General features: G+C 39.9%; 1 long non-coding RNA gene across 3 annotated transcripts in view; it reads right to left on the bottom strand.

Moving 5' to 3' along the window:
* The window catches only part of LOC111093764, a 65,396-nt gene that overhangs the window by 19,128 nt on the left and 21,809 nt on the right, over nucleotides 1–24,459 (bottom strand). The window contains exons 5-7 of one of the 3 annotated variants that reach the window (XR_005353364.1): nucleotides 5,223–5,742; nucleotides 4,961–5,141; nucleotides 483–597 (exon numbers count right to left, since the gene is read on the bottom strand). This is a non-coding gene — a long non-coding RNA (uncharacterized LOC111093764). Of the gene's footprint in view, nucleotides 1–482; nucleotides 598–4,960; nucleotides 5,743–24,459 lie in introns of all 3 variants that reach the window. The other 2 variants (XR_005353362.1, XR_005353366.1) reach the window with 2 other exon arrangements.

The following is a 24,459-nucleotide window of genomic DNA, read 5'->3' as shown; positions in this document are numbered from 1 at the left end:
GTCCCCTTTTGTATTTTTCAGGTTATTCCCTTGCAATAAATAAGGGAAGGGAAGCAGAAATTGCAGAGATGAAGTTTATTTATTTTTAATAATTTTTTTAAGTAAGCTCCACATCCAACGTGGGGCCTGAACTCACAACCCTGAGATCAAGAGTCAGATGCTCTACTGACTAAGCCAGCTAGGTGCCCCAAGATGAAGTTTAAATCCAGGCCTATTTGATGCTAAGTCTGTAATCTCTCTAATGCTTCATGCTGTACAGAGAAACTAGAACTGTATTCCATTTATTAATCTGAACTTTTTTTTCCTCCAGGAACTTGCAGTTTTATTAGAGTTTTCTTTTTAAGCTAGAAGTGTTAAAAATATTTTCCCTTCTCCTTTTCTTTCTGCCACTATCTAGACTCTGATGAACACAGGAATTAACATAAAGTTATCCACCAAGTGTCAGAAAAGAGTGTAAATAACACAAAGCTCTGAGTGCCTACCAGTCAACAATCTAGAGGCAGTTCTCCATTTGGCCATATTTCAGGTTATCTCTGGTGATTGTTTCCTCCATCCTCTGGTGGTGGCAGGTGATGAATGATCCAGTTTACCCCATTACTGTGGGCAAGCATTGAAATGATCAAGATGAAAGTGTTCATCAATACTACTTTTTTTGTAAAAACTAATCCTTACAATTATTATTATAACTGTAATGCGCTGAGTGCCTACTGGATGCCAACAGTTTATAAAACTCATAAACATACGATCAGAAGTGAGTTTTTAAATCCCCAGTTTACAGAGGAGGGACCCGACAGCTCAGAGAGGTCAAACCACTATACCATCATACACCACTGGTTCATGTTTCAACATGAGTTCAAATCCTGATCTGCCTGTTGTTACAACATACACACTTCTCGCTTTACCCTGCTGCCTATCAACCAAATAAATAAAATGCAGGCAGCAGGCATCAGGGGAGGAAGCTAAGAATACAGGCAGCCATCTAATCATGCAAATGTCTTCCAATCACACTTCACTGTGTCTCATATGTATAATCTCATTTAATTTATGGAACATACAAAAGTGGAGGCCAAGAATGCAGAAAGACAGAGTGAAAGGAAAGTGCCTGTTTTGTATGGAATCACTAAGGGAAAGAAAGGTCACATTGCCAGCTGGTGCTATGCTGTCTGTCATCAGGTTTTATAATATGGTGTAAACACTGGGGTCTGTGACACTGAACAAGAAGGGAATAGCTTATTACCTCCCAAAATAGCACAAATGCCAAGCAACTTTAACTGGCTTAGCCTCAGGAAATTTCTCCATTCTCCAAGAATGTAAGGTCACATTAAATTATTTAGAGATTTAGAGACATGAGGCTTGAGTGTATCAAAAAGTTAAACCTCGGTGCATTATTTTGATGATGGTTGAGTGAGGACTTGCTGTGTTCTTGAGTTCAGACTTCCTAAAGAGGCCTGATATTAAATCAGTTGTTGAATTATGAAAAAATAAACACAACATCTTATTAAAGGAAAACTGAACTATACATGTATTAGTGAAAAACCTACTTGGCATATTCCTCTGAATTTAAAATAAAGAAGCTGTCTCCCAGGCAAAGGTTGTCATTCTGTAGGGAAGACTTGAAATGAAATTATAAATCCCCAAACAGAGATTTTATTAGAGTGGAAAACCTGACAGAATCATAACCACAGAAGCAGAATGTGGCAAAGGCTCTGATGAACACTGGCTCTATGTGATTCTTAAACCATTAGGACAACAGAGAGAAGAAAACATCAATTAATAATTTTATGTTTACTCATACTTATTTCTCACTAAAATGGTTATATTTTCCTTTGGTAAAATTAATTTTGATAATTCTCTTTGAGAGGCTGTTTAAAAAAGAAAGAAAGAAAGAAAAAAAAAAAAACCTCCAAAAAAAGTTTCTAACTTAGGAAAACTTTTCTATCTACAATGATGCCTGTTTTTCAGAAAAGAAAAAAAAAAAAAAACTCTCAAACTCAGACTTCAGGAATCTGCGGTATTTTCTTTAAAAAGAGGAGGAAGAGGTTGTTTATGCAATATCCATGTCCTCACTTCTATTATCCATATGCCTCCTCTCTAAGCTGATTGCAGTTTATTTGGCAAGGCAATGCTTTTCAATCTTCAGCAGTGGGATCCTATGTTTGAATAAAGTTGTGTATAGAGACCTGATCTATAAATCAAATGCAGGGTCAGCTAGACTGTTGAAAACTGGAAGTTGTGAGTAGGGAACAAAGCCCACTATAAATGATTTCTCCTCCCCACTCTGTAGTCCCTAAGTCTCCAAGGAAACCATGAGAAGAATGCCCCCAACCATATTCTTAACCAGATTTGACTTGTTCAGATTCCATTCCACTCCATTCTTTGTGGTTAAGTGCCTGTTCATGTTTCTGAACTCCTGCTACATGTTAATCTTCAAGAATAATAATAGATAATCACCATGATAAGCAATAAGTCATTTTTTTTTCTAGGGTTAACTAGCAGTTCTAAAGGTTTTTTGTTAAAAAATGTAATCATAATAGCAGGTGTCAATACTATGTACAAATACTGTAGTAAGAGGCTATATTTCAATACTGTATCAGTGGGGGTTCTCCAGAGAAACAAAAATCAATGGTGTGTGTGTGTGTGTGTGTGTGTGTGTGTGTGTGTGTTTAGAAATTTATTTTAAGGAATCAACTTGTAATTGTTAGGGCTGGCAAGTCTGAAATCTGTAGGGCAGGCCTATAGGCTGGACAGTCTGAGGTCTTAGTCTTGAGGCAGAATTTCTTTTTTTTTTTTTCAGGAAATTTCAATTTTTGCCCTTAAAGCATTCTACTGATTGGATGAGGTCTACCTGTATCATTGAGAGCAACCTTCTTTACTTGAGGTCAAATTATTGTAGATTTTAACAACATCTATAAATACCTTTATAGCAACACGGAGATTAGCGTTGATTAAATAAGGGTACAGTAGCCAACACATAAAACTAACCATCAAAAATAAAATGTAACATAACTTTTACATGATATATACACATAAAATAAATGCTAAATATATTAATCTAGTAATTTCAAGAAAGTACAACACATTTAGAAATTAAACACATTTAATAATTAAAAGCTACTGCACTTGGGACACCAGGGTGGCTCATCGGTTGAGCATCTGCCTTTAGCTCAGGGCATGATTCCGGGGTCCTGGGATTGAGTCCTGCATTGGGCTCCCTGCGAGGAGCTGCTTCTCCCTCTGCCTGTGTCTCTGCCTCTCTCTATGTGTCTCTCATGAATAAATAAATTAAAAATCTTAAAAAAAAGTTACTGCACTTAATTTGAAGTTTTAAAAGCATACAAAAATATTATAATTGCCTTATCTGATAGTTGATCTTTGTTTCATGACAAATTATTACAGAAGAAGAAAATTTTCTTTCATTTTGGATTTTGTTGGTTGAATTGTTAAGGTGAGTCCAAATGTATCTTCCTTTTTTTAAATATTTGCATCATTTTATTTATTTTTTATAATAAATTTATTTTTTATTGATGTTCAATTTGCCAACATACAGAATAACACCCAGTGCTCATCCCGTCAAGTGCCCCCCTCAGTGCCTGTCACACATTCACCCCCACCCCCCGGCCTCCTCCCCTTCCACCACCCCTAGTTCGTTTCCCAGAGTTAGGAGTCTTTATGTTCTGTCTCCCTTTCCCACACAAATGTATCTTCTAATTGTCATTAGGGTACTTTTGGAACCATATAAGCTCACTTCCCTTTTTAAGAATGAAAATACTTGTGTGCTTGTTCTAATTTGGTTTTACTAGTAAAATCAATATTACTTTTGCAAAGTTAGATTTTATATCCGTCTCTGTGTTCAGATCAGAGTATCACACAACATTCGCATCTTCTATTTGAGATTCCTCGTTAAAGTATTTACAAAGAACTCTAGCTTTTAGTGAATAGCCCAACACTTAAAAACTCCAGAAAACATCACTGGATAATATTCAAATAATATAATATTTGGTTCTTTTAGAAAAGCCAAGGACATATATTGCACTTACCAGTTTAAAGGCTTCTTTTACTTCTAACACGGATCATTTCTTAGAACACATCTCATAGGACTTATATACATATGCAATTGCCCATATTTATTTTATCTGCAGAAATGTCACATTGTTTGCAAAAGGCCACATCACACACTTATATCACAGCAGTGGCCACCGACAATACTAATTGACTAGATCGTGTCCCCTTCTCTGTGTTCCCATTCTGGTTCCCAGATATGTCAGCGTTAACCTTCAGCTTTCCATGTCCATATGTCCTTCTTACTTTTGACATATGTAGATTCTTTTGAAACTAGGAACATATTGATTGTTAAGCTTTCGTTCTCACAAGAAAATTAAAAGATATTTTCTCTTTTACCTGATTTGTCAACTTAAAAAAACCACTATTTTTTCTGTTCATTTATATTTTGATACTTTTTTTCCTCTCAAAGATTTTATTTATTTGAGAGAGAGAGAAAGAGACAGAAACAGAGACAGAGACAGAGAGATACAGAGAACAAGCAGTGGGGAGGGGCAGAGAGAAAAGCAGAGGAAGCCTGATAACTACACGGGGCTGGATCCCAGGACCCTGAGATCATGACCTGAGCTGAAGGCAGATACTTAACCAACTAAGCCACCCCAGCACCCCTTAACATCTCTTTAAAAAAAAAATCTTGAGCCAATTTTAAGATTCCCCACTCCCTTCTCTAGGATAAGAAATAAGCATTTGTTTAAATAAATAAGTAAATACATTTCTTACGGTAACAAAATAATCCTGATTCTTCCCTCCTGTCCCTGTATTATTGTCATTCATTTTTACTTCTGTGTGAGTAGATCTACAAACAGGCACGAATTTTCAGTTATAGAGATACAAGTTCTAAGAATCTAATGTATAGCACAGCGATATAAAAAAATAAGAGAAATAAATGTCTTTATTTTACCTTCACTTATTTCCTCTTTGATGCTCTTCCTTTCATTGTGTAGCCCCCAAGTTTCAGACCTGTATTATTTTTCTTCTCTCTAAAGAACTTCTTTTAACATTTCAGGCAAAGCAGGTCCACTGGCCAGAAATGCTGGTTCACAAACTGGGGGGTTCTTTCGGTAAGATCTGGAACTGGCCTCCTAAATAGAGGGCAGGCAGATGAAGAGAGAGACAGCCATTCCAGAGCCCTAGGCACAGGTTTAATGAGCAAGGGCACTTACTTAGGAGGATTGCCTTGGTGCTCGCAAGATCTATAGATCTCTGCACCTACTCGCCAGAATCCTAAACGTTTCTAAAGAGGCCTGAGTGGGGTTCCACCACGTATGCTGCTCAAAAACACTTGCTTGCTCAAGGCTGTACCATTGAAGACAGCTGGCTGTGGAAATGGGAGGCAGCGTGCTTGTTCCAAAGACTGAGAAGGTGCAGGAGCCCAGGGCCAACTGGTGGGTTGACCCGAGGCCACGTCCTCTCAATGACCTTCCCAGACACTCCAACCCTCAAGACTGCCTCTTACAATCTTCTGCAATGTGCCCAGCAGCGTCAGCAAGGGACTTCACTTGGAGGTGGCTCCCTTGGCTGTAGTGGAGGCAGATACCACAACAACACAGGTTCACCCAAGAGAAAATGCAGATTGAGATAATGATTCCCAAAATATGTAATTTTTTTCCACCAGGAGCTCACTGATTTACTGAGTCCTCCACGCTGGGAGTTGAGTTACACAGAGAGTTTATTTGCGTCCTCCTGTGATTTAATAGAAAAAGGATACATTAGCAGAGTCATCAGGTATGAACACACAATGGTCTGTTTCATTAATGACACAGCTACCTTCTTGCACAATAATAATGGCCAAGGCCATTCTGTTTTGGAGGACAGCTTTTACCAATTAGAGACCTTTCAGTGTTCGGTAAGGACAGGCATTGCCAAGCTATCATTTAAGGCTTGTTAGTGAATTTTGTAGGGCTTCTAAATGTGCTATCACAATCCTCAAACCAATGAGGAGGGCAACAATGGCAGCTGAATGATCATATGAGTAGAAATAGAATATGCCCTCTCTCTTGAGGAGAGGCTGGGAAGATTTGTTACTGAGGGGTGGACTCTCCTCTGTGTCCAGGGAGAAACTGGGGTGCAGCGGCCCAACCACAGAAGTGGAAGCCCAAGGTCAAAGATTGTGCCACATGGCCACTGGGTCCCATTCAGGGCAACCCAAGGAATACCTGAGGACGAGTAGTGAGTCATTGCCAGACCATCTGCTGTCCTTGAATGTGACAGAATGACTGCATGGTTCCAGTGATCTCTATCTCATATTCCTGATACAACTGGGTTGATTCTGTTTAAAGTGATTTTTCTGTTCCCAGCAGATGGGAGCCCTGGTGGTCAGATGGCCATACGCTGGGGTGAGCCACGTGAACTTATCCCAAGTCTGAGTGTGGCCACCCATGGTTCCATTGGTGGTAGTTTTAGGGCCTCCCTGATCAGCAGTTGGATGGGCTGCCTGTGTTGTCTGACAGAAAAAGAATACCCAAGCCTGGTGTTATAGATAATGTGTGTCACCAGGCAGTCTTCTGGATCAGCACTGGTAATAGCAGATGCAATAGGAGTAGGAGTTCTAGGGATCCCTGGGTGGCGCAGCGGTTTAGCGCCTGCCTTTGGCCCAGGGCGTGATCCTGGAGACCCGGGATCGAATCCCACGTCGGGCTCCCGGTGCATGGAGCTTGCTTCTCCCTCTGCCTGTGTCTCTGCCTCTCTCTCTCACTGTGTGCCTATCATTAAAAAAAAAAAAAAAAAAAATGGAGTACTAGTTCTAGCTTGTTTCCAGTCCCCTGCCTGAAGCGGTGATACCCATCATGGCAAAGGGACAAAGCTAGAGAAGCTGCCAACACATTCAACAGTCCACCAGGCCCACAAGGGGGTCCACTATAGAAAGGCATTTTCATCAGGTGCCCACCCAGGACCAGACACCACAGAAGGAGCAAAAGTCCAAAGTTGAAAAGAAAGATATTTAGTAGGAACTTGTATGGGAAGGCCTTCCCCTTCTATAAGAATTGTGTCTGTGGCCTGATCCTTAGATGTGGTTGCTGTGTTAGAAACTTCATCTGGTTGTCCATTCATACACGTTAGTGGCGGGGAGGCAGAGCTCCCCTCACGCAGGAGGAGATATGATGGGGATGGGATACGTCAGATCGGGACCACTGCATTCTCCCCTCTTGCAATGCTGTGTGTTCTATTCCAGGTACAGTGTGTTTCCATAGGTCCAGCTTGCAGCAGGACTTTGGGATCCTAGTGGAGACTGGGTAGTTCTCCCTCACCCAGGAGTTCAAAGTAACTCGCCCATCATGGAGGGATATTCCATTGTGAACTCCAGTAGATGACACCTTTCCTAGGCCTGAGGGGCCTGGTGTTCTCTGCAGCATAGCACATTGATTTATAGTAAGAGTCTGGCCAACTTCATCTTCTGTGACTTCCACACCTTTGAGGTGTTGGGGAACTTGGCAGGCGCTCCTAATCTGGCATATGGGGCAGCAGGCTCTCCTGGCTGATCATTCAAATGTATCAAAGCCTGGGACAGTGCTTTAGTCAACTTGGCCAAGAGATGGCTTTAGCTGTTAGTAATTTAATTTACTGCTTTAATACTTCATTTTTCCTTTCTACAGGAAAGGAAACCTTTCTGCTTATGGGTTATAGGGGAGATGGAATCTCTATTCAATGGCATGTTCTTTTCCCAGTCTTGTACATCATGGCCTGTGAAATATGACCTCCAAACATGTTCAACATGGGTATCCATTTATGGTATTCAGTTTTCCTAATCCCCTAATGGTGGCAGCCTGGTTTTCACCTTTACAGGGGAAAGCCTGGGTGAGACCTGAAACAATGTCCATATAAACCAAGGCATACTTAGAGCCCTTATTTGAAGGGAAGGAGCCAATATAATCAATCTGCCAATCTGTCACCAGTTGGAAACTCCAGTGGATGGCCCCAGACTCCTTTGACAGTTGCTTTGACTATTGCTGAGACCACAGAGGACATTCTGTTATTGCAGCTACCCAAGCACTGTATTTCAAGGGTAATCTGGAGTCCTAGGCAACATATCATCCTACCTGGGCATGACAGCAGCTGCTTTTCCTATGCACCTAATCCACTATATCTTCTTTTTTTTTAATTTTTTTTTAATTTATGATCACACACACACAGAGATGAGAGAGAGGCAGAGACACAGGCAGAGGGAGAAGCAGGCTCCATGCACCGGGAGCCCGAGCGGGACTCAATTCCGGGTCTCCAGGATCACGCCCTGGGCCAAAGGCAGGCGCCAAACCGCTGCGCCACCCAGGGATCCCCAATCCATTATATCTTCTGAAGGGTTAGTTGCTAGGGCTCATACCTTAGCCAAAACATTAACTTCTTGGTTGCCAGGGGTTTTGTCTGTTCCACTGTTGATCACCACAATGTCCTCCGCTCCACTCTCTTCACTCCTCCAGGGATTCCAACCTTTGGGATCCCAATCAGGCTTTGTCACAAGCACCTGGACCTTAAGCCTCTCATTGTCACCCTCTTAGCTTTGCTGAAGTACACACTAGGATCTCCAACTGCTTCTCCTGCTCGTTCACCTTGCCTGCCCGTCCTGAAGGCGGTAGAGTAGTGGACGCTGCACCTTGTCCTCTAACCTCGACTCTTCTTCCACCTTCCTAACTCAAGCTTCAGCCTATCCAATCCTGGGGCAGCAGTTTGCCCTGTGTTCGCCACTCTCTTATGCATTAAGAAGAGTTATTGGGATCCCTGGGTGGCGCAGCGGTTTAGCGCCTGCCTTTGACCCAGGGCGCGATCCTGGAGACCCGGGATCGAATCCCACGTCAGGCTCCCGGTGCATGGAGCCTGCTTCTCCCTCTGCCTGTGTTTCTGCCTCTCTCTCTCTCTGTGACTATCATAAATAAATAAAAATTAAAAAAAAAAAAAAAGAAGAGTTGTTGATTTTTCAGTCTGTTCATGTTTTACTTGTTAGGATGGAGTGACAACTTCCAAGCTTCTCACCTGTGGCTTCTTCTCTTTTTTTATTAGCGTACCAGTTATCTGTTATCATGTTAACAATGTAGCCAAAAAAAAAAAAAAATGCCATGTAACGAAGTGCCACATTGCCTAAAACAACAACACATCAGGAATTTGGGAGTAGTTGAATTGGTTGGTTCTGTCTCAAAGTCTTTCACAGGGGTTGTAGTTACAGTATGAGTAAAGGCTAGAGCCATTGAGTCTTGGCTGGAGAAAAGTCCATTTTCAAGCACGTTCATGTGATTTTTTTTGTCAGTCATGTTATAACAGAGACTTATGGGAAGAAGATACCATGGCAGGTAATGATTCTGGGGAAAGGTGAATGCAAGGCAGACCATGTTGGATAAGTATGATAGGCCTCGCTAAGGAGTTTGGTCATTGTCTTCCAGTGGAGGGTACTTGGAGGCTTTTAAGCAGTGAAAACTGTTCACAGAAATGGAATGTTAGTAGCTTCATTGTTTTATAGTGTGGGATCAAAAGGTGTTAAACAGCAAAGAGACCCCTTGGTCAAGGTTTATGTCAAGAGAGGGAGAAGGCTCAACAGAACTCACCTGCCCATCTGTCTGCAGATCTCAGGAAGCTCTGAGCCTCTGCAAGTTTTGTGACATTTTTTGATCAGAATTAGATTCTGAGCTAGCTCCAGAAACTAGAGAATGTGTCCCTGGGCTGGGCTGTGCTGTAAACCAAACATCCAAGCATACCAGCCATCGCATCCTTTTGCTTTGGATGTTTTCTGTAGTTCAGGCAATAGGAAAGCTAATATGTATCAAACACTTATCTCCGGCATGCCTGCTTTAAGTGCTTTACGTGAATTAATACCTTTAATCCTCATAAGAGCCCCTTGATAAGTTACTATTATTACTCAAATTTTATAGATATGAAAACTGAGAGATGCAAAGTGGGTAAGTGTTTCATGGTTACAAAGATAATAAAGGGTGGTGCTGAAATTCAAATTCAAATTCTTAACCCTCTCATTGATGCCACTTTCAGGGAAATTGCATAAATACTCAAGCTTGGAATTGTGTTTAGATTAATTAAATTTCTGCTGCAGACAGCTCAGGGGAAGTAAGCATAAACAATGTAATCTTTAAGTTAAGATAAACCATGGTCTGTTTTTTACTATTTCTAAAGAACATTTTTCCTTGAATTCCACTTTTCCTTGAATACCAGTAGGACAACAGAAATGGATTGTCAAAGTCCCGTACAAAGGCAGAGCATTATTGGTAAACATTTCAGTGTAATTCTTTTTATTCTTTCCACCAATTGGAATGTGTCCCATTTCCAATTTTCAGTAATATTATTTGCCTCTTTATCCTCAAAGTAAAACCACACTGTAACACATGTGATTAGTCCATTACTTATTGAGATATAATCTGTATGTTCAAGTAAATTATTATACTGCTACCTGGGTATGGCTTAAAAGTGGAATTGACCAATATAACCGACACTGACAATCAGGTGTCTTTCCTGGTACCACATAGATTGTAGATCAATGGGCTGTGAAATATTAATCCAAATGTAGGTCTGAGCTTATTCTTTTCAAAATGTGAAATTACATGATTCACTTTATATACATATCCTCAATTTGTTAGTCTCTAAATGTGTAGCTATTACTTTGGCTATTTCTGACCTACATCTATTTCTACTTCACGACGGCCTCAGGTGTTAATTTTGATAACTCTCAGCTTGTTATATGAAGAACAAACTTTGTCTTTAATTGGACTTGTACAGAGTATGCATCATAAATAAGAAAAACTAAATCTTTTTCTGCTTTTACTAAATTAGGTATAAGAACCCTTTCAAGCGTATTATCTTGTATTTATACTAGTTTTAATAAGTTTGGAAGATTAAGGGCATTACTTCTTGAACAAAGTTGGAAAGAATCAGATCCTTTTTTTTAGAATGTGTTACAAACAACGCTCTTTATAGCTGCCAGGTAAGACACAAATTACATTTTCCCACATTGTTTATTTTTTAAAGAAGAGGATTACATACATTGCCAATCTGTTGTAATCTCATTAAATTGCATGTTAACAAAACTCTCCGCAATACAATTAAGAAAGGTCTCTAAAGATTATCTAGCCACACACAATGAGCAGCCGTTTTCCAACTCCTGCATGGACCACCCTGGAAGTGTCTAAGTAGATGATGCCTTCTGTGGCACTAGTGGGCCTTACTGTTAATGGCGACTCCTGTACCTGTGACCCAGAGCCCCTGGAAGTAGCTAACATACTATAGGAATTCCTCCTGCCACTGACAGGTGCTCACCCAGTCTTTCTTCCTTACTCAGAGCCTCTGCTCTTGTGTTTCTCTCTGCCTAGAGTAACTGTGACTTTAGACCTTTGCATGCGTAGAGCCTCGACTTTGAGTTTGCTCAAATAGTACTTCCTCAGAAACTTTCCCTGATGAATGAAAGAAAATTCCAGCAGCTCCAGTGACAATGGCATGTTATTCTGTAGGGTAGGCATTCCATCGTTCAAAGCTCTAGGTGTTGAAACATCTGTATTCATTTGGTGGGGTTGCAGTAGCAAAACACCACAGACTGGGTACTTAAACAAAAGACATTTATTTTCTCCTAACTTTAGAGTCTAAAACTCTGAGACCAAAGTGTTGGCAGGTCTGGGTTCTCCCGAGGCGTCTCTGCTTGACTTACAGATGGTCACCTTCTCGCTCTGTCCTCACATGGTTTTTCCTTTGTGCACACATATCCCTGGTGTGTCCACATTTCTCCTCCTTACAAGGACACCAGTCAGATTGGATTACAGCTCACCCTAGAGGCCTCATTTTAACTTAATCACCTCTTTCAAGGCCCTATCTCCATATACCATCACCTCCTGTAGTAATGTGGGTTCACCAAATGAATATGGAAGGGACACAAATTCAATCATAACACCATTCTTTGCCCAAAGGATTCTTCCTGCATTCTGGATACCCTCTTCTACATCAATACTTGTCTTTGGAGCATTATCTCATGCCCTTCGTACATGATACTTTACTGAACTTAATTTGAAAATGCCTGCTAATTTACTGTAGCAGATGAGAGAATGTGCCTCTCAGATTTCCTACTGCAGTAACCACGATTGACTAAAGGCCACACTGGGGTGCTCTGAATCCTTTGCTGCATCTGCACCAAGGTGATACTCCTGTTGGCTGCTCCCAGCCAATGACTCAATGCAGCAAGGATATCAAGGCAGATTCTTTCCTATGAGACACAGTGCTCCTCTGGCTGGAGACTTTGGCTTGAGGATTCTCATCAGTCTCTGGAAAATGTCTTTAAGCTGCTCTGTAATCTAAGACTTTCTTTCTATCTCTCCCTATCACAGGGCTGAGATCTGCACTAGGCTGATGGCTTCCCATCCTCCTCTGGCCCCCTTCTCATTTCCCCTCACAGGCATTTCTCCCAATAATCTCTTGCACATCTAATCATCTTGACATCTTTTGGAGGACTTGGAAAAATGACTTCCACCTGTGTAAATGATAGAGGTCATCTCTTTTCTGAGAATGTGACTTAAATTGAGACAATGAACTCAAGAGTGGAAATTCTAGCAGGCAAGGGAAAATATATATATTTTAGAGAGCTGAAATACAACTGAAATAATTCAGCGCTTAAAACAGGTACAACATGAATTTAGTTAAAGTGTTTTTCAGACTTCTAAATAAACCATGAGGTATTTTAAATATAAATTTATGTTACAAAATTTTTATTCTAAACGCAAGGATATTTCATTTCTCTTTACATTTGAACAAAACAGATTTTTTTTCATACCGAAATTGTCAACAACAAATCGATAGAAATCTGGAGGGATAATAAGAGCACATATTCAGGATAAAACCTTCCCATTTGAGCTTCCAAAACTTTATCCCCAAACCCATTCCCCCATCACACAGCCTCCCTACACCTGCCTACTCTGAAACCAGCCAGAACTAATCTCATTAAGCCCATTACCTGTTTGTATCAATCACCACAGGGAGTCCCAGGCTTCCAGGTTTTCCCTCACTGCACACATTTTAATCACTATATATCTTTGCATATCCTTTATTATGTCTCTTTCTTCCATCTTCCCTAAACCTAAAACCTCTCTAGTGAGCTTTCTGGAATTTATGGTCCATCATAAATAAAACTCCCTGCTCTCTTCTCTAAAAATTACCCTACACCCACTCTCAATGAAACTTAAATCTCCCTTAAGGATGTGGCTTCCTCTGTAGGTACTCAGGTGGAAGATGTTCTGACTCCCTCAGCCCTCATCCCAGCGTGCCTGAATCTGGGTAAGTGTTCTCTTTGTCCCCACTGTCAATTTCAAGATGCAATCCCTCTATGGTCCTAAAAGTCTGTACCATTGATTATGAGGCCATTTGCTTTAGCCACATATCTCCTGTCCCTCACTAAATCTGCTCCAACCACAATGGTCTCCTTAATTTTCCTCAATCTCACTGGAAAATGACATCCTCAGGTCATGGTACTTCTTACTCCCTCCCTTATAACATGCTCTCAAATATTTGCCTAAGTTGTCTGTTTCCTCATCTCATTTAAAAATTTTTTTGTCAGACATCAAAGCAAGATACCCTGTCTACAATATTTAGAATGGCAGCCACCTTCTACAAGAGTTCTTATAACCCATTGCTTATATTTTCTCCATGATGCCTGCTTTTTATTCATATCCTCCATCAAGAACTTAAACTTCAAAAACATAGATTATGTTCTTCACCAATGAATAACCAGAGTCTACTATAGAATATGTACTCAACAGACATTTATTGGATGGATACAATAAATTGAATTCATGGAACTTATAATTTTTCCCCTCCGATGGATAAATTAAATACTCTTTTAAGAAAAATCACATTGCTTTCTGTGTTGTTCAACATCTTCCTATTGTTTTTTTTTTTTTTTTCTATTTGGCACCTGATGCTCTGCTAATAATGCAAACATAAATAAAGTCTGATTTCTTACCTTGATGAGTACACTTTCTAGCTATAAGGCAAATACATACAGATTGTCATAATAACAGGGATAAGTATTTACATACATTTAGGTTTTAATTTCCTCTGGCAACTAAATAACTGCAGGATACATTTGAGGGGGACAAAGCCAGAGATTGGAAAAACAATTAGAAATGCACAATAGCCAAATGATAGACAGTGGTACTCTATGTCAAACATTTATTTGGGGATCCCTGGGTGGCGCAGCGGTTTGGCGCCTGCCTTTGGCCCAGGGCGCGATCCTGGAGACCCGGGATCGAATCCCATGTCGGGCTCCCGGTGCATGGAGCCTGCTTCTCCCTCTGCCTGTGTCTCTGCCTCTCTCTCTCTCTCTGTGACTATCATAAATAAATAAAAAATTAAAAAAAACATTTATTTGGAATGGGAAGGGGCGGACATATAGAAAATATTTAAGAGGCAAAATTAGGGAAAATAATTTTGATTATATTTTTAAAAGTGAGAAAATACAAAAGATGGTGTGATAAAGAAATATTAGAGGAAATCAGTAGAAAGAAGATGAGAAATTAACATTCCACCTGATGAATGTTGATGCCTATGTGAGATATCTAGAAGAATATATTCTGGATATTGATCTCAGTATACGGCTTGGTAGAGAAGTACAGGATGGAAAAATACATTTGGGAGTTTTCAATGTCTGAAGTGTTTAATCGTTAGAAATAAATGAGATAAACCAAGATAATATATAAAGTCAAGATAATCAAGGCACAAAGAATAACACTGAGAACAAGAACTTGGAACACTTGTAGATAGGATAGTTCTATAGAGAGAAGAAAGTGTCAGAGACACCACTTCCCCAAAAAGCACAGTGCATACTGTGGTATAAGGTAAACCAGAAGATTAGAAAGTGAAGAATGACAGAGTAAGTAGAGTTCCCAAAAGCAGCAGAGAAGCTCAGTAAACTCAGAAATGACAATTTTCACTGGACTTAAAATTAGGAGACCACTAATGCAGTTTCAGTGCATTGGAGAGAGAAACAGGTGGCATGCAGGGCCCTGGAGCACTGAATGTGCTGTGAAACTGTGGACAGTGTGGCAACAAAGCTTTCATTAATTGCTGATTAAAATGGGCCGTACATGAAGCAGTAGCTGGCTGGGAGATGCTAGGGGAGGCTTAGGAATATTTAGAAGCTAAAAGGAGAAGCAGAAAGGAGAATGTTGAAGATACAAGAGAGAGAGAGCGATTGATGGAAGGGGAAACACTCTGGACACAATATTCAAGGGTGGGATAAAGACCTGAATGGGAGGGACCAAGAGAGGCCAGAGGACTGTGATGGTCTCAGATGTGGATGTAGATTGGCTTGTAGGAAGGGGACTAGTCAATGTTAATTGACACAGGTAGTCTCTCTCTCTCTTTTTTTAAATTTAATGAATGAGGTAAGTTTTCTGTTGGTAATTGTAGGCAAGGGGTTTGAGTATTAAGAAAGACATCTGTGGGGGATCCCTGGGTGGCTCAGTGGTTTAGCGCCTGCCTTTGGCGCAGGGCACAATCCTGGAGTCCCGGGATCGAGTCCCGCATAGAGCTTCTGGCATGGAGCCTGATTTTCCCTCTGCCTGTGTCTCTGCCATTTCTCTCTCTCTCTCTGTCTATCATGAATAAATAAATAAACAAATCTTTAAAAAAAAAGAAAGAAAGACATCTGTGAAAGCTTGGAATATTCAAAGAAGGGGATGGAAGAGAATGAGAGTGTTTACAAGTCATCAGAACGAAGACACAAACTTCTTGGGGAAACAACTTGCATGGTTGTGTAATATCCCCCAATAATCCTTGGTCACCACAACTGCAAATGATAAGGCAGGCACTGACATTGATTCCTGAATTAGAGTTTTAGTAGGAAAGTGCAGTAAAACAAGGTAATTGAGAAACCAGAGGGGAAAGAAGTAGGGTTGATGGTTGCTCCTGTTTTCTAGGTGGTACTGGGAGGGAAGAGAGGCCAGTAGGAGTTGGTAGAAAAAGAATAAAGGGATCAAAAATCTTTAAATTCCTTGCAACCGAAGAGTAGAACGGTATGTATGAAATCATGGGAGATTTGGGAGGATGGGAATACAAGATTAGAAAGAGGGTTCTGGAGGACAATCTCTCAGGTAGATTTGTTTCACATGATTTCACATTTAAGAAATTGTCTGTTAAGAAAAGGTGTAAATTTTATGAGACTTAAGGATGCCCATGAATTTGAGAATAGGCAGGGTTTGGGGATCAAAAGAAAATACAGAAATATTGTAGTTTTAAGTCCTGACATGGGATCTGAGAGAGAAATAACTTGTTTGAGGGCACACGGCTACTTAGTTGAAGAATCTGGATCAGAGCAAGATCCTTTTGAAGGCTAGAGTAGATTTTTTTAAATGTTTATTTTAATATTGCCTCTTGTTATCTAATACTGGGGACTATGTCAGTATCTTCTGATGCCTGCCTGGAGTTTAGGAATCTAGAGCTTGAGGTAAGTTGTGGGATCTTTGTGAATAATAAGCCTAAGGGAAAGTAAGCAAAGATAAGAAATGAAAATTTGCTTTTCTTTTGCTCATGAATTCATCCTATATTTTTCATTAATAAAATATCTCTCTCTCCCTGTTTGCATATACACCTTATAGAGGAGGAAAGTTGTGAGGTTGGTTAAAATTTCTGTGGAATTTATTATTGTCTTTTATTACTTTCAAATACTAGTCCAAGAGGAAATCTAATAAGTATATTATTAAAAAAGGAAAACAACTTACATTTGCATATTGAGTTGTATTTTTGGAGCACTGCTGCAAATATTTCCCCGTATTTCCTGTGTTGACTCAAAGTTATTCTAATAATTCCAGAGTTGGGGTGCTGATATGCTGATTACTTGTCTCCCATAAAAAGAAAAGTCTATTTTGAAAGTAGCATTAACAAGCGACGCTGTGCACAAATTTGCACACATTATTAGCACTTTGGCAACAGGTGCCTTTTCTCTGTGGAGAACACAGAATAGGTACTACAATTCTCTGAGCTGACTCCCACAATGGATTTTTAGTTAGCTTTCAAAAGATAAATAAAACTGCTTCTCATCTCTTAAAGGTAATGCATAAACACACGCTAAATGACTGTGACTAATTCTATAAAATCACTTGTCACAAGGAGCAGCTCAGCACATTTTGACTCTTTGTAGGGAGGGAGATACTCTTTTATAGTAGTAGTATGAGTAATGTAATCTACTGAGTCAGTAATAAATGTTGGCTGATACAGCTAAACTCTAATCCCATTAGATAACTATTATACTATTCTATATTAATTAGGTAGCTTTAAGCCCTAGTGTTTGAAAATACAATAGATGATAAACTTAAATCATGGAACTAATGATAACACCTGGTATTAAAAAGTGTTAAGGAAATATATTTATTTATTAGGTATTTCAGGCATATGGATTTAGAAAATTATTCAAGGTAGGTGATGCTCAGCTTAATAGAAGACTTAGAATTTGGGAAGTGTATTCCAGGTAGAGGGAGCATGAAGATAGGAGGAAGAGAAGTATGTCTGGGGAATAACAGCTAACTTTTAATTAATGGAACATAGGATGTGTGTGAAGTAGGGACATAGGCAAAGCTAAGGCGATACTGGAGGTAGGCAAGGGCATGGTCCCAAGCAATAGTTGATTAGGCATAGGGCCAGGATAAAAGCCAATCAAGGAGGATAAAAATTAAAAACATCATTATGCACAAAAGTTGAGGTAAAACTTGTAATTCAACAATAGTATCCTCTGTAAATATCATGGAAACTGTAGTAGAAGTGTTGCCTTACATAACATGGTTAAGTTCTTGTCATTTTCCAATGCATGAAAATTCACAGCTTTATCTCAAGAGCCAGGCTTCTTGAAATGCAATCGTGTGGCTCGTTCTCAGTCCTTAACCTATTTGATTATTTTTCAGTATTTTATACTATAAAATACTATCATCATTTAAAATCTTTCCCATTGGCCTACATAAAAATATACTATCTAATTCATTTCTCCAATGCCTTCTTCAAGCCCGTGCTTCTAGCCGAATCTAATATCACTCCTGCCCCTCCAGTAAATAAATCTGTTAACTCTCCAGTAACCTCACTCTGGGCTGCCATATCTGCCCCCTCCACAGCACACACTTACCTTGACAGGGTCAACCACTTCCCTCTGTCTGCACTTGTCAAAACCTATTCAGGTCAAGCTCCGGGAAAATGCTACTTTTTTCTCAAAGTTCTAATCAACTGGGAAGAATGAGTCTTTCCTCTTGCTCTATAACTCTTTGCCCAGGGCTAGTATTGTTACTTTCTTTCTTAAATTATCTCTGTCACCCAGCCCTCTTATTCAAGATGTTAAAATGATTGAGAGGTCAGGCCCTGGCCACTGTCCTGTCCCTGAAGACATCTCTTTTATTCAGTTGCCAGTTTCTACATATCTTCTTCCCACATATCTAGAGGTGGTGAATCTCTGTTAGATATGCAATCTAATCTCAGTGCCCAGGACTAGTTCTCAACAACCAACCTTCAGGTATAATGTATTTAAGGCACTGACTCATCCATACTGGTTATTGATACATTGTTTTATGCTGAAACATGAAACTCTCCACCAGTTATTCTGGCTCCTGTACTCAGCTGATCCTTCCTCTATTCCTTTCTCCTTGACTATTCTGTTTATCTCTATGGTAAGGAATATCTTGAAGTCCTTTAGTCTCCACCGAGGTCACTGATTGTTTGAGTCAGTAGACAGTAGGTGTTCAATAAATGTCTGTTGGATGACTAAATAAATACAGCGTGTGCCTGAATTAGTGAATGAATGATAAAGACTTAGTAGACACAAGCAATGACTGCCACTGTCCTGCAAAGGACACTGGAAGTATAGGCCACTCCTCAGGTATAAAATTTTTTCCACTCTGGAGCTTTCATTCTGATCAGAAGGGTGTGTTATTTAAGGAATGATTTGCCAGAGTAAGTCCTGCCTTCTCTGTGTGATAAAGGGGAGGGGAAAATCTTTCTATAAATAAACTAGCCAGTATTCAATAATGTTACTAATTACAAGAATAAGCATGGCAATATAAACCTTTTAAAGCAGTAAGGGAACCTCATGACTATTTACAATTTATCCTTTACGCAAAAGAGGCTCCTGAGAATGAAAAAGGTCAAGCCACTGGCCTAAGTTTCAAGGAAAATTGCAGAATTGAGACAAAAGTCATGGTTTCCTAACTTATTATCCAATGTTCCTTTCATTATAAGTACATTTACTTTATGACATTAGGAATGAAGTAATTGAATACCGCTTAATTTTTATATTTCCTGAATAGTGATTAAATTTTTAGTGTGTTATTACTGTGCCATGAAATTATCAAGAATCTTTGTAACGATGTACTGTTTTAAACAGTGATTTTTTTTTTTTTTTTGATACATCACTCTTTTCTTGACACTAGGGGGGCTAAATGTGACATTTTTGCAAAAACTTTCTGGTCTACCCAACAGTTTTTTGTTTTGTTTTGATTTTTAAGCAGTAAATGTAGAGTTAAACTTTCAGAGTAAATACTCCCTCAATTCCCAAGGCAACAACTTAAAAAAGGAAAACAACAGAGGCCAGAGGAGGAGCCTCTAAGATGTCTGATTTGTGGCCCTGGTGGAACTTTGCACATTCTGAAATCTCCGGAGGAAGGAAAGCCATTTGTGTTAGTGCTGCTGGGGTGAGACAGTCCCTGAGAGTAGGTTAGGGGACTGCTTTGGATGTTGCTCTTTGCTCTTTCTAGCCCCTACGAGACTTCTTAGCACACTGGAAGCAATAACGGAAGGAATCAATTCAACTTTCGTGCTTGTAGAGCAGATTCAGAGATAATACTCCTATAAAAACGTTTCAGTTTCACATTGCTAGAATTTATTATTGTACTCAAAGCTGTTGTAACTAGTTAGCCAGGGCTGTCATAAGAAAGTACCCCAGACTGGGTGACTTAAATAATAAAGTTTGCTTCTTCAGAGAGGGGTACATGGACTGGCTCAGCTGGTAGCAAGGATCAGGGGAATGCTGGGCTTCAAAGTACTGAGCCTCATGTCTACCTATTGCTATCCACTCCACGGCTCGCAGACCCATCCCTTCCTACCAGTACCCCTGCCTTCTCAGAGAAAGGGAGTCAGAGCAAGGACGATTGAGCAGGCTGCTGGGTATTAAAACACATGAGGGCGGGCTTTGATGGGTTTGTGGTTTTGGCCAAAGACTATACGGAAAAATGGCTCCTCTTCTTCATCTCTGCTCCCAGCAATCCCAGGACCAGAACTACCTTCTCCTGACCTCAGAAGTCATCCATTTTCTCACTTCAAGATAAATGACAGTTCTTTTTTTTTTTTGGAAAGAACTTGTTATACTTGGCTATACCCCCACCCAGGAAAATCCATTTCCCTTTAAAAAGTTGACACGATCCTACGAGAATCCTTTTCTGGGAACCAAAGTCAAGTACAGCTGCCAGAGCTACGTGACCTGAGTACTCCTGGACAAAATCATGAAGGAAGGTGACACTTGTAAAACAAAGCCTGTGTGTGGAGCGGTCACCCTCAGGTACCACGAAACTAGGGTGAAAAACTATATATTCAGAAAAATCCATCTTGTTATTAATTTTTGAGAATAAAATAAAATGATATATACAATGTTCATGCAATGGGACAAAATCATTCTGATTTTCAATCAGAGCTACCCAAACTGGAACCTACTTAAAAATAGATGAGTCATCTGCCAGTGACGCTGGGAGCGCAGGGCAATGGCAGGATTTGTGCTTGGATTGTTCTTTCAGTAGATCTGACCAAATGGCATTAATGTGATTTGAACTCTGAAGTTGCAGCCAGAGCCTAAAACGTCTTTTGCTCTGTTCCCCAGCTACCTGGAAATCACCGAGTTGAAAATGCCTCCAGTTCTAATCCATTAAAGTTAACAATTTACAGAGCCATTAGAGATAACAACTTCCTCTGTCATAGTTTCTCATAGGAATCCCCATGAAGGATTTATGCAAAGAGCAGATCAAAGGAAAATAAACAAATCCAAGTTTTGTGGCACACTGACAGGAGAGATGATGCAGGGTCCAGACTCGTGTGCATGCGCTGCTCTGTCAGGAGTCTGACCATGTCTTCTTCAGGATGGAGATCTGTGCCTAAGAGTGGCAAAGCAGACTTTAAGATGTGCACCTTTCTTCCCCAGTGTCCACAAACAACTGCAAGATGGATAGAGAGCCCATACTTTGCTGGAAACTCATTACTTCAGAGGGGTAATGTCCCTTGGACTCCCCTCAGGCCTGTCTCTTGGCGGCAGGGTGTTCCCACTGCTCCTCCTTCAGAGGTTCTTCAGGGTGGGGCTGTCTCTTGCTGGAATTTGCTTGTTCCAAGGCTTAACTTATCATTTTTATTCCTTTCCATTTTTCAATGGTCAGAGAACACAGTGCTCTCTGACCTCAGAGAATATACCCTCCTCTCATCCTACACATCCACTGCTTTCTTATCCTTGACCCAATTTTGTACTTTTCAACAAGAAACTAAAATCCATAGTATTGTGAAAAAGAGGGCCTTTCTTAGGTGCACCTTTAAGCTTGCAAACATTCAGCATGGTTTTCTTTATATTGTTGCAGAAATTTTTAGCATCAATAGGAAAATGACATTTTTAGACTAAAGGAGTCTATGTTTTCGCTCTATTTCAGAAACAGTATCAAATATTGGACTACAGAAACAAAATAGTTCATAGATACTGAAGTCATACCTCCTGAGTTCAAACCCTAGAGAATCTATGACTTAATATCTCTGTGACTTTGGGCAAATCGCTGGTGCGTATGTGCCCTAGTATCCCTGTCTCTAGGATGAGGAGGGGGTTAGTACCTACCTCACAAATAGAAAGTGTGAAGCTCTTAGCCTGACACAAATTTAAAAAAAAAAAAAAAAAAAGGTGATTTCTATTCTGATGCTCTAATTTTTAGTTAATCCATAGATTCCAAGCTAAATTGTATTCATGTTGGTGAGACTAAAGAAAGAATGCTTGCGTCTCTCAGTTGGCTCATAGAGTGGCTACAGATCTGTTAGCTTCAGAAACAGTCCACCTAGTTATTATACTCACAGACTTTGTGAGATAGTCTTAGAGTCACTTTAGAATGCAGAAACCAGAGTAAAGGGAATAATAATGGCAAAAGGAAGAGAGTTGAACAGTTGAGATTTAGGAGGGTCAGTCAGAAAAAAAGGCTGTGATATTTTTGAGTATCTAGAGAAGAACAGGACCAGAAGTGAACAAGGGAACCAGATCTGGCAGTCTTATTGAATAGAAAACAGAGCAAAAATAGAAAATGAGAAAAGGTGTTTCTCTGATCAAAAAATAAATAATAAATTAGCTTGCCTGCCAACACCACGCCTTCCTAAATTCTAACAGGTGGTTTTTGGTGCTGAGTCCCAGAACAGCACCAATTAGGTCACTTGGAGATGTCACTCCCACCTTTTACCCCCTCGATGAGCACACGGGCTATGCTGTTTTCACACTTCTAAAATATGGGTAACTGCATGAGTAATTTTGCGTGTGTAACACTCATTTTAACACTTAATTTTGAAATAATGGAGGCTTACTAAAGAGTTGCAACTTTTATATATCATTCATTCCCGCTTCTCCTAATCAGCATTTTATGTTACCACAGTGCAATTACTGAAACCAGGAAATCAATACTAATGCAATGCTACTAACTAATCTACATGTAGGGCTCAGTTGAATTTTGTCAATTTTTCCATAATCAGTATAGCAAACTCTGGAAAATCTAGTTTATTTTTCTCTAGAATTTTTGGCGATACAGAGAGGAATCATGAGTCCTCTGACTCTGGTTCCATTTTGTCTTTAGGTTCCTAGCTTTATACTACCCAATCTGAAAAAGGGGGCTACTTCCATCCTGCCTGCTTTTGTCTCCTTCAGAATCAAGTGTTTTGAAGACAGCCTCTTCAAAACATGTGCAATTTTCAATGCCTTCCTTTCCTTTGTTTATATTTGATGTCATTTGGTTTTGTGTTTTCAAATTTGAAGTGGATTTAGCATTTCATTCTTTCTTTAAAAAAAAAAAAATGGAAAAAAAAAAAAATGGGGGATCCTTGGGTGGCGCAGCGGTTTGGCGCCTGCCTTTGGCCCAGGGCGCGATCTTGGAGACCGGGGATCGAATCCCACGTCGGGCTCCCGGTGCATGGAGCCTGCTTCTCCCTCTGCCTGTGTCTCTGCCTCTCTCTCTCTCTCTCTCTCTCTCTCTCTCTGTGACTATCATAAATAAATAAAAATTAAAAAAAAAAATGACGTGAGACTTGAACTCAGGACCCTGAGACCAAGACCTGAACCAAGATCAAGAGTCAGATGCATAACTGAGCCAACCAGATTAAGTACTTCTGGCAGTGGTTTTAGACCATCTCTTAACTCAATCAGAATTTTCTCTCTTCTCTCTTCCATTTTTTTTCTCCATTTACCTTTGTGGCATAGCCTGGCACTGAGGTAGGGATGGGATGTGAGGAAGAGGCAGCATACGCTGGGATAGGGTATTCTCTATCTTAAATTATACTGAGGGCCTAATTTTATGTTAATAAAATTCCTTTCTTATTGCTTTTATTATTTTCCAGTTACCCAAAAATTCTGTTTTATTTTGTTTTGTTTTTTTTTTTTTTTTTTGGTTATTGTTTTATGAATGCTAAAGACACTGGTGGTAACTGGAGAGTATCCTGAGTGGACCGAGGGTCTAGTCTCCTATCATCAGGCATCATGTTTGCCCCCTGCAGGTGCTACATGATATGGACTTAAGGAAAGAAGATTCTGTTAAAAATAAGGCTTACAAAGAATCCTGCCATATTCTCAAAAATCTCATACTGCATGGAATCTTATCACATTGTTTCATCATGTAGGCTCAGCAATTTAAGAGCAATATTAAGAAATGTGGGCAAATAGAATAAACAACATGTCATGGTTGAAAGGTAATTGCTCATGAAACATAAGTATTAACTTTGTTTTTGCTAAATTATAGGGAAAGAAAAAGAATCCTATTCACTGTCAGAACTGCAAAGATGTAATCGTCTTAACAAGTGAAAATTTCTTTTGGATTTTCATTGCTTACTAAACAAATTTTCATGAGTATTCCTTGACATAGAGGATGCTTACTATTACAGGTGGAATGTTTGTGTTCTCCCAAAATGCATATGTTGAAATCTTGACCCATAATGTGATGGTATTAGGGAGTGGGACCTTTTGGAGGTTACCAAGTCCTCAGGGTGGAGCCCTCATATGAATGAGATTAGTGGCCTTATAAAAGAGACCCCAGAGAGTTCTCTTTCCTCTTCCTCCATGAAAGGATACAAGAAGTCAACAACTTGCAGACCAAAGAAAGCCCTCACCAGAATTCTGTCCTCAGATTTCTAGAAGTGAGAGAAATAAATTTCTGTTGTTTACAGGTCACCCAGTATTTTGTTAGTGGC

Source organism: Canis lupus, chromosome 1 (genome assembly GCF_011100685.1).
Source record: "Canis lupus familiaris isolate Mischka breed German Shepherd chromosome 1, alternate assembly UU_Cfam_GSD_1.0, whole genome shotgun sequence".
NCBI classification, from domain to species: domain Eukaryota; kingdom Metazoa; phylum Chordata; class Mammalia; order Carnivora; family Canidae; genus Canis; species Canis lupus.
This window is presented reverse-complemented; position numbering and strand designations above follow the sequence as displayed.